Source organism: Calidris pugnax, unplaced genomic scaffold (assembly GCF_001431845.1).
Source record: "Calidris pugnax isolate Ruff unplaced genomic scaffold, ASM143184v1 scaffold55, whole genome shotgun sequence".
NCBI lineage: Eukaryota > Metazoa > Chordata > Aves > Charadriiformes > Scolopacidae > Calidris > Calidris pugnax.
In genome coordinates this window covers 3,527,772-3,536,662 of record NW_015090832.1, presented here as the reverse complement: position 1 = coordinate 3,536,662, position 8,891 = coordinate 3,527,772, and the positions used below count along the sequence as shown (strand labels likewise).

Sequence of the window (8,891 nt, the reverse complement as noted above, 5' to 3'; positions counted from 1 at the left end):
CCTTGCCATTTCAAATAAATGTTTTTCTGTAATTCTCACTTCTTCCGAGGCAGATTTTGTGTCTCACTGGCTTCTAGTGTAGCCCAGCATTGCAACAGAGCCAACCCCTGGGTCACCAGAGAGGGTGAAGAGAGCTCAAGCAACTCAACTAGGATAAGGAGCCAACAACTATCCTGTCCATGGGGAAATTAAAACCATCCTAACACCTTCCAAGTATGAATATTATGGGTCAGAAGTGTGTTCTGAAGGTTTATAGTCCAACTTACATGCTCCACTAGGTCCATCTGCAGCAAGTTCTTAGGTTTTTGTTCAGTCAAGTTCTGAATATTTCCAAGAACAGAGACCCCATGGTTTTCCTGATCCTCAGTTCCAGTGTTTCACCACCATGTGGTGATAAAATTATTCTTCACAGCTTAGGAGAACTTCCCTTGTTCCAGCTGCTGCCTCTCATCCTCCCACTGCATGCCTGTGGGAAGAACATGGTCCCATCTTCCCTGCACGATTCACCAGGCAGCGATGAAGTCTTCCCCTTGCCTTTTCTCTGGTCTGAACAGACAGGGACTGAGCTCCATATCTCAGCCTCCCTTCGTCTGTCCCATGGTCCAGCCCTGGCCACCTTGGCAGCCTCCACTGGATCTGCTCCAGCAGACCAGCATCTTTTTTGTCCCGGGGAGCTCCAAAACAGGCACAAGATGAAATACAACTGGTTTCCCACACCGGGAGTTGAACCCGGGCTGCCTGGGTGAAAACCAGGAATCCTGACCGCTAGACCATGTGGGACCACAACTGCCTCTGCCACCTGCCCTGCCCTGGACCTGCAGGGACAGATAGTCCAGCTCCTGGGCTCATCCAACAGCCAACCTCACCATGACCCCATCCTTCTGTTGCCTGGTGCACCCCACAGCCTGGAGGGGCTCCTGTAGCAGAGGAACTTCTGTGTGATGATGAACTAGAAAATCTTGAACATCCCTTCCAACCCAAACGATTCCATGATGCTATGAAACACAGTGATGTAAAAAAGGCAGTGGCCTGAGGTCTTTGATCCAGCTAGGGCTCTGCTGGGACTGTCCTGCAGCTCCACTCCAGAGTTCATGGTGGGACAAGCAGAGTCCCAGGCAAGCCCAGTCCCACAGGAGTTCTGCTCCACAAAGCACCCCTGGATCGCAGCCCCAAGCATCTGCCCTCGCATCCATCACCTCGGGATGCTGCTGTGGAGCTGAAGGCAAGGTCACACATGGGGCCACACAGCATTATTAATGATAATTAGTGGCCTAGCATTGCAGGAGCTAATTCCACCCAGAATAAAGGCAAATGCACAAGCTGCTTCCACTTTATTTCATTTGATTACACTTTTTTTTGTTGTTTTTGCATGATTCCCTACAGTAAGTAGCTCATAATTAACAGAGGATGAATAACATTTCTGCCACTCTGCGTATTAAGTTTTCTCACAACAAATGAAAACATAATTGCCATTACACAGCGCCCTTATCTGAGGAAACACCCAGCAGTTGGGATGATGGAGATTTACTGATAGGCACACACTTCTTCAGCCACTTAGGGATGAAAACAAAATGCTCGTGGCTTAGGGGCTGGAGCTGCTGGAGTCCCTCAGCACCCCTCCACCATGGGCCCACCACCAGGACCTCAGGAGGTAGCTCAGGGGGCTCTGTGGCAGAGGACCTCCGGTGGAGCAAAGGACAGGATGAGTTTGTCTAGTAAGGGGATGCACAGGAGATGGTCTCTCCTTCACCTTGACCAGGGAAACCCCCAAAACTGATGGCGGGAGGCAGGTCTGAATAGCTGACCAGGAACCTTCTCACACCTCTGAATTGTCATGGCAGCCAAGACAGATGGAGAAGCCACAAAGGCTGATTAAGTGCAGACACTCCCCGGGGTAATGAAGTCTGTCTAACGAGCCAGAGGTCTTGGTTCGAAGCCATGGGGCTGTCAGCTTGCACGGTCACCATCCAGCTCTCCACCAGGCTGGGGATTTCCAGAACAATATTAATGCCCCATCTCCTGCACACAACCAGCAGCTTACTGGGGACACTGGGATGGAAGGAGTGGAAAACGTTTCTTCTCCTAATAGAATATTTTTGATTGTCAGGAAAAAGTGACAGCTAAAAACCCTGTGCATTAACCCCATGAGCTTGACTGCTGTTGCCAAGGAAAGGGGACAGAGGCTGTTCTGGTGCCTGGAGGTGACATGCAGAGACGCCTGCCCAGATCAGGGACTTCTCCTAGGGACATGGTAAGACAATGTCCAGGCAGGTCTTGCTCCAAGGAGGATGAGTAGGTGTATATTTGTTTCTCAGTTAAGACATTTTACACACGATTTTTCTCTCTCTCTCTTTTTTTTTTTTTTTTTTTGATGAAAAACAGGTTGGCAGTAACAAACAAATGAGAACAAACCCTTCTGCTTCTCATGGCCAAACTCACACAGCCTGTCCATGTGTGGACATCCATGAAGACACACATATCTGAAAGGACCATGGCTTGCCCAACCAGGGATCAAAACCTGTCGTCTCTGACCCTGAGCATCCAGCTCCTGATGGGATAACAGCTTGCAGGACCACGTTCTCCAAAAAGCCAGCAGAGAAACTCCTTGGGGGTTTTCCTGGGCTGCACAGCCACACAACATGGCTGTGCAACCACCACCATTCATGGGCAGATGGGGAAGATGAGCTCTGCATGCCTCCTCCCACCACATAGGAGCTGCCTCCAGCCTTCAAAATGAAGCCATGTTTGCCAAGCCCACCCCAGCTGGAAGCACAGAGGAGTATCTGATGCAGGTGACTGATGTTCACAGCATGCTCCTGTTGCTTTTCTAGAGCTCTTGCCCAACATTGGAAGAGAAGGATTCTTCATAGTAATTCCCAAACATCACACAGTATTGCCACCCTCTGTACAGTTCCTTTTTCTTCCTCTTCTGCTGCTATGAAGCCTCCTTGGAAAGTCTGGTCTGATTTTTATTTTTCCTTCTTCAGTAGGTTCAGGTGAACTCCAGACTCTTCACCCCTGTCAGCTCTGCTCTGCCCAGACCTTGGGTCTCTCTGAGTACGTTTGTAAAGTGACAGTTTGCCCCAGAGAGAACAACCTGGAGCATTTCTCCGTTCTGTTTGGCTCATGTTAAAAGCCCAGGCTTCCCAGTCGTGGTCATGATGCTGGTGTAGCATTGCAGACAAAATGTTCAGGGAGGATATAATTGCCAGTTGCTTCGTGCATTGCCTCCCAGCATCTTATCTGAACTTGTTGAAAGTTAATTCTCATCACAGAATGAGAGAAATAATGAGTTTCTGGGAACAGACCCTGTCCTGGCCGCACTTTCCAAGCAAATAGGGGCACAGAATACAGACATGGCAGAAAATGCTGAACTGTGCTGCTGTGTTTCAGAAAAGAGCTTGATCACCCATGTGCTGGATGTAATTAGTGCTCATTAGAGCTACTTATCATACAGACACTCCCAGAGGCCCTGCCAGGATTTCTGCTGGGCACTGAGCAAATCCACAGAGAGAGACTACCTGCTCCCAAACCTCAATATCTGAAAAGCAAATCTCCTCAGGGCAAGGAATGAAATGATTTTTGAGGTGGAGCTTGACCACCTTGCCAAAGTGACACCCAACAGGGTTTGCTGCACGGGTCAGGGACAGGACTTGGTGTCACTTGGTGTCACTTTGCTTCAGTTCTCCTCCATACCCAATAGACTGATCGCTTGACCGGGTGTCTTCCTACATCCAGGCCAAAAAATATTCCTTTTCAGAAAAGCTGCTGGCCGATGCATCCCAGCGCCCAGTGCTCTACAAGAGTGAAGCTGGGCTCTGATGTCTGGCCCTTGGAGAAGTGTTGCTGGAGGTCCTACACTAACACGGCATCCTTGTCCCACCATCCCACCGCTCCTCCCTTGGCAGCGTGCTGGGGATGAGCCCCCATCACCACGCCCTGCCTGCAAGGGTTCCCCGCTCCTGATGTTTCCCCAGACATGCAGGAAAATAATCATTCATTTAACATTTTGGAAGCCTTGTTGGAATCCTGTTGCCATCTCTCAAACCAGCCCAGCTGCGCGCTTATCTGCTCACAGTTTTTAGGCTGGATTAGAAATAAACAGAAAGTTATGAAAACAAACTTCAGTGCTCTTAGCACTTTGTTCCAGTTGTGAGTGTTTATACTCCAGGCGATGCCTCTGTATAACTACACCAGCTCAGGCCAAACACGCTGTATTATGAGGGCGCCTGCCAGCCCCCTACGAAAGGCTATTCCATTTTAATTTGTCAACCACAAGTGATGAGCTGGAATCCAAATAAAACACAAATGAAAACCATCCCTCCCAAAGGGATTTACAGCCTTTAAAAGATTCAAAGCAGACCTTCCAAAATATTCCCAGGGCTGGGAGCTGGATGATTTCCTCCTCACACAAACTTTCAGGAGTGACACTCTATTTTCAACGTGGTTGCGGACCACAGAATAGCAGAGGGAGAGGCAGATCTTTGGTGACAGCCTTTCAAAGGATGTAGGGGTACACCCTGTCCCCTCCATTTGCATGTGGATGTCATCGAAAGGCTGTCACAGCATGTCAGTGATGTAACAGTCTCGGGACATGTCACAATAAAGTCCTATTTCTAATTAAAAAAATATTTTTCTATGTAATTTGAATACTACAAGAATACCTAAAAAGCCAGAAGCGACCACGAAGACAACCAAGATCTTTTGAAAATGAAGAATTCTCTTGATAAATACATCTCTTAATGAAATACAAGCAATTAAACTAAAAGCCCTATCGAATGCTGCTTGTCACTCCACACATTGACATTTAATTGAATTTTTTTTCCATCCCCTGGTCCCTTTTCCCTGATAAACAAATTCATTCACAACGGATCAGGTTTCACTAACCTAGAAACCAGATGATAGTCAATCAACTAATTGACACAACAAAGACTTTTATATGAAAAAAAAATAATTCCTCTAATTAAAGCTCAAATGAAATTTAATGATACACAGACGTCTTATAGTAATGAACAGTCTTCTTACATTAATTACTCTGGGTTTAACCCTTTCCCTTCTTCTGGTCACCGAAATTGTGAGAAGGATGATGGAAGCAAAGGCAGTGCCCAGCAGAGAAAGTCCAAGGGTTTGCATTGTCTCTGCTGGGACATGGTCCAGATGGAGCAGGGTGTGCATGGGTGACCCAAGGGCTCTTCGGGTGACCCAGCTGCTCCGGGTTAAATCAGTAAGTGCCATCACCACCTCTTCTTCTTCCCTACCTGCTGCCATATTTAGAGAAACCATTGCTCTGCTTGCCCCATGCAACCATGGTGTTCAAGCCTGTATTTTCAGCGATGCCTGGTGACAGGACAAGGGGCAACGGGCACAAACTGGAACACAGGAAATTCTGTCTGAGCATGAGGAAATATTTCTTCCCTGCGAGGATAGCAGAGCCCTGGAACAGGCTGCCCAGAGAGGTGGTGGAGTCTCCTTCTCTGGAGAGATTCAAGACTCTCCTGGACATGTTCCTGTGCAACCTGCTCTGGGTGACCCTGCTCTGGCAGGGGGTTGGACTGGATGATCTCCAGAGGTCCCTTCCAACCCCTGCCACTCTGTGATTCTGTGTGGGTCAGGAATCAACACAGAATGGCCTAGGAAGGATGGATGGATAGATGGACGGATGGATGGATGGATGGATGGATGGACGGACGGACAGACAGACGGATGGGCAGACTCTTTGCTCTCTTACTGCAAGGCATCAGCCATCATGGTGTCCTTGGGAACTGCATTCTGGCCCAGCACCACAAAAAACATGCTCATAGAGAGACACCAACTCCAGTCCTACCTTCAGCTAGAGCTTCAGTGAGCATTTTGGCAGGATAAAAAAGCAGTCCATCCCCCTTGAAACTCATGGGATTTTAGCGCATGCTTAAGAGCTTTCTTGAATAAGGATGTGGTTAAAGTTCAGCTGGTCACTGACTGCTTTATCGAGTCAGGGCTTTGGTCCACCACAAACCTGAGTCAACTTGGGAGAGAAACTGAAAATCTTCCCTGACACCTTTCAGTGCCTAAAGTGAAAAATGCAAAAGCTAAACACATAAAGAGAAGTGCAGCAGATATTTCATCCCCAAAACACTTCAAATCTTAAATATATTTGTAAAAAAAAAACATAGAAAAGTCAAGGAAAGATTGTCGGAGATGCTGCCATGGCTGCAGGTGGAGCAGCGGCACACACACCCCTCAGCAGGAGGGAAGGCTCCATCCACATTTACTCAGTGGCTGGTTTCTGGGTGCTCCCATGCTACATCTAATCAGTCCTGATCAAAGTAGGATAGAAAAACGTTCCGAAAATAATGAGCAGCCATTTCTGGAAGAGCCAAATAGAAGGAAGAGAGAAAAGCTCACCAAAGGGAATAAGAGTTAAATTTTAAAAATGTTTAATTGCTCGTGCAAGCTGAACCCACAAGAGATGTCAAGTGCCTTTTCCATCCCAGTTCCTCCTGCACATGGAGCTCCAGCCTTTGCTGGCTGCTCCTGGCTCTCTCATTAAGAAGTAGCTATTATTTTCACAATCATTTTCTAGTGCACTTTATACCATTAGTGGAACAAGCTGTTGTGAATGGACATTTTGTTTCCAAGCAAGTTTGGACACAAACAGCACAGAGTTCTTTCACCAGCTGAAAATACCCTGGGCTTCTCTCCCCGTAGAAGGGTTTGGATACCCGCAGAGCTTGTCAAGTGCCCAGGGCAACCCCGAAACACACTGCTCGCTGGGGCATGCCGCAGCCGTGAGAACTCAATTATGCTAAACAAAAGCTAATAGGGCACCAGAGGAAAGAGGAAAGGGGAATTAGCAGCTCTGTCAGACTCCGCCAGGTAATTATGGTTTTTCTGTCTAAAAATTACAACTGCCCTGGAAATGCCGTTTTATTATGCTGGGACGTTTGGCATAAACATGAATGGGGAAAAAGTTGGTTCTGCAGCGAAAACCTTCATCTTCAAACAGGTTTGTCAAAGGTAAAATTACTGCAGAATTGATTGTGACCAGATTCTGGTTAGTACAGAACCCAGGAGATTTAAAGATACAAGAGCGCACAGACCACTTGAACAGCGGGAAGAAAACCTGCCGTATCATCCCAAAGTGGAGGTCCCCTCTCTCTACCCCCTGAGGACCTCAAAGCCATGGAGCCTAGATAGGAGGTAACTGAAAAAAAACCTGAGGCTGCTGGAGACAAGAAAGAGAAGATGCAGGGAGAAAGAGATACATCCCCGGAAAGAGTCTTTTCTTGCAAAGATCTCAATAATGGACACAGCATGCCGTGGTTTCCAGGGGCTCCCAGCCCTCTCCCCACCAGTCTCAGCCCACCTACTAGAGGTTTCTGAGCCCAACCATTGCCTCCCTAAAGGCAGAGAGGCCACGGTGGCAATGGTGGCACTGTGAGAGGGATGCAATGGGGCCCCATCCCACTGAGCAGGCGGAGACGTGCAGCCACGACGAGTGTCTGAGCACAATGGGACGAAAAGGCACACCAGGAACGTGTCAGGGGTGTCTGCAGCACACAGGGAATCCCCTTTCCAGACCCTCAGGAGTCACTCCTGGCTCCTGCAGGAGAGGGAAACACTAGGAGAGGGGCTGGAGGACCTGTCTGCAGAGCAGTTGATTTTCCCTGGTCTATTTAAACGTATTGCTTGGCATTCACAGAGGTGGCAGTCTGACAAATGCTAGTACGCTAAGGGTTAAGCTCTTGTAAATGTCTTGGGAGTTATTTGTAAAGCTATTACTTCTGAGTTTGTTAATAAATCAGGATTTAATACACCTGAGTTACATTATCTCCCTGTTCTAATGTATAAATCCTGTCACTAAACCTTCAGGCCCAAGTGTTGTGTGCTTTTAGTCTTAGGTTTAGCTACCTGGTTTCTAAAACATTAGATTGTTTCACAAGTCAAGAGATGGATTTTTAAATCCTTCCAATCTCGCAGCAAGTATACAAATCTGTGTCTGGAGTTACAAATCCGATCAGAGGGTTTGTAAATCCTACAAAAGATTTATTTGAAAAAAGTTTTCATTTACAAATTCTTGCTTTGCCTTTGGGACACGCAAGTGACTTATTTGCAAAGGAGGATTCAGCAGACCTGGGTTAGATTGAGAAATCCTTCCCTTCACTCGTCACACACCCCTCAGGATAAATCCTCATCCAGCCAGTTTATATCTGTCTCCCAAACGAAGTTTGAGGTTAGTAATAAGCTCCACAAAAGTCAACAGAGAGGTATGGATGCTCTGGAAGGGTGTCAGCCTTGTGGTTTAGACACCATCTTAGGACGTCTTAGGCTCTGGAGACACCTCCTCTCTCCCACTGATCACAGAGAGACAAGAACAAATAGCTCAGAGGAAAAGGAGAGCTTTGAGATGAGCATTGAGAGTGCTTAGGTGAGATGTATCCTGCCCTGAGGACCACCAGCACCTTCAGAAACTTGGTCTAAGGAGGTCAGTGAGGGATAGGAGTGGTGGAGCCAGGTGATACTGTCCCCACTTGTCCTAGTCTTTGCTGCTCTTCCTCCCAGACATGGGTCTAGTGCGCTCCCACCAGCCATGGGTACACGTGGTGTCACTAAACACCAGATGACAACCCCCAGCGATGACCCTTTGTCCTCCCTGTGTGCTTCAGCATGGTGACTCACGGCAAGGTACACAGCAGCAACTGGCCACAGCCAACACTGCTCGAGCAAGAGCCCATTCCTAGATCGGACCCAAACCCAGCTGAGACTGGGCAACACTGGAACATGGGCAAAGTCACCCAGGCCACAAATCAGGAAGATCAGTTTGGGTTATCTCAAATACCAGAGGGTTTTTTCCAATCTTTCTTTTTTTTTTTTTTTTTTTTTTTTTTTTTTTGGCTGCTTTCTTTGCCGGT

The 8,891-nt window shown here is 47.6% G+C and overlaps 1 non-coding gene across 1 annotated transcript; it reads right to left on the bottom strand.

Annotated features, from left to right (window-relative positions):
- Positions 1 to 708: 708 nt before the first annotated feature.
- On the bottom strand, positions 709 to 780 carry TRNAE-UUC. Its single transcript has one exon. It is a non-coding gene; the product is annotated as a tRNA-Glu (tRNA).
- Positions 781 to 8,891: the final 8,111 nt, after the last annotated feature.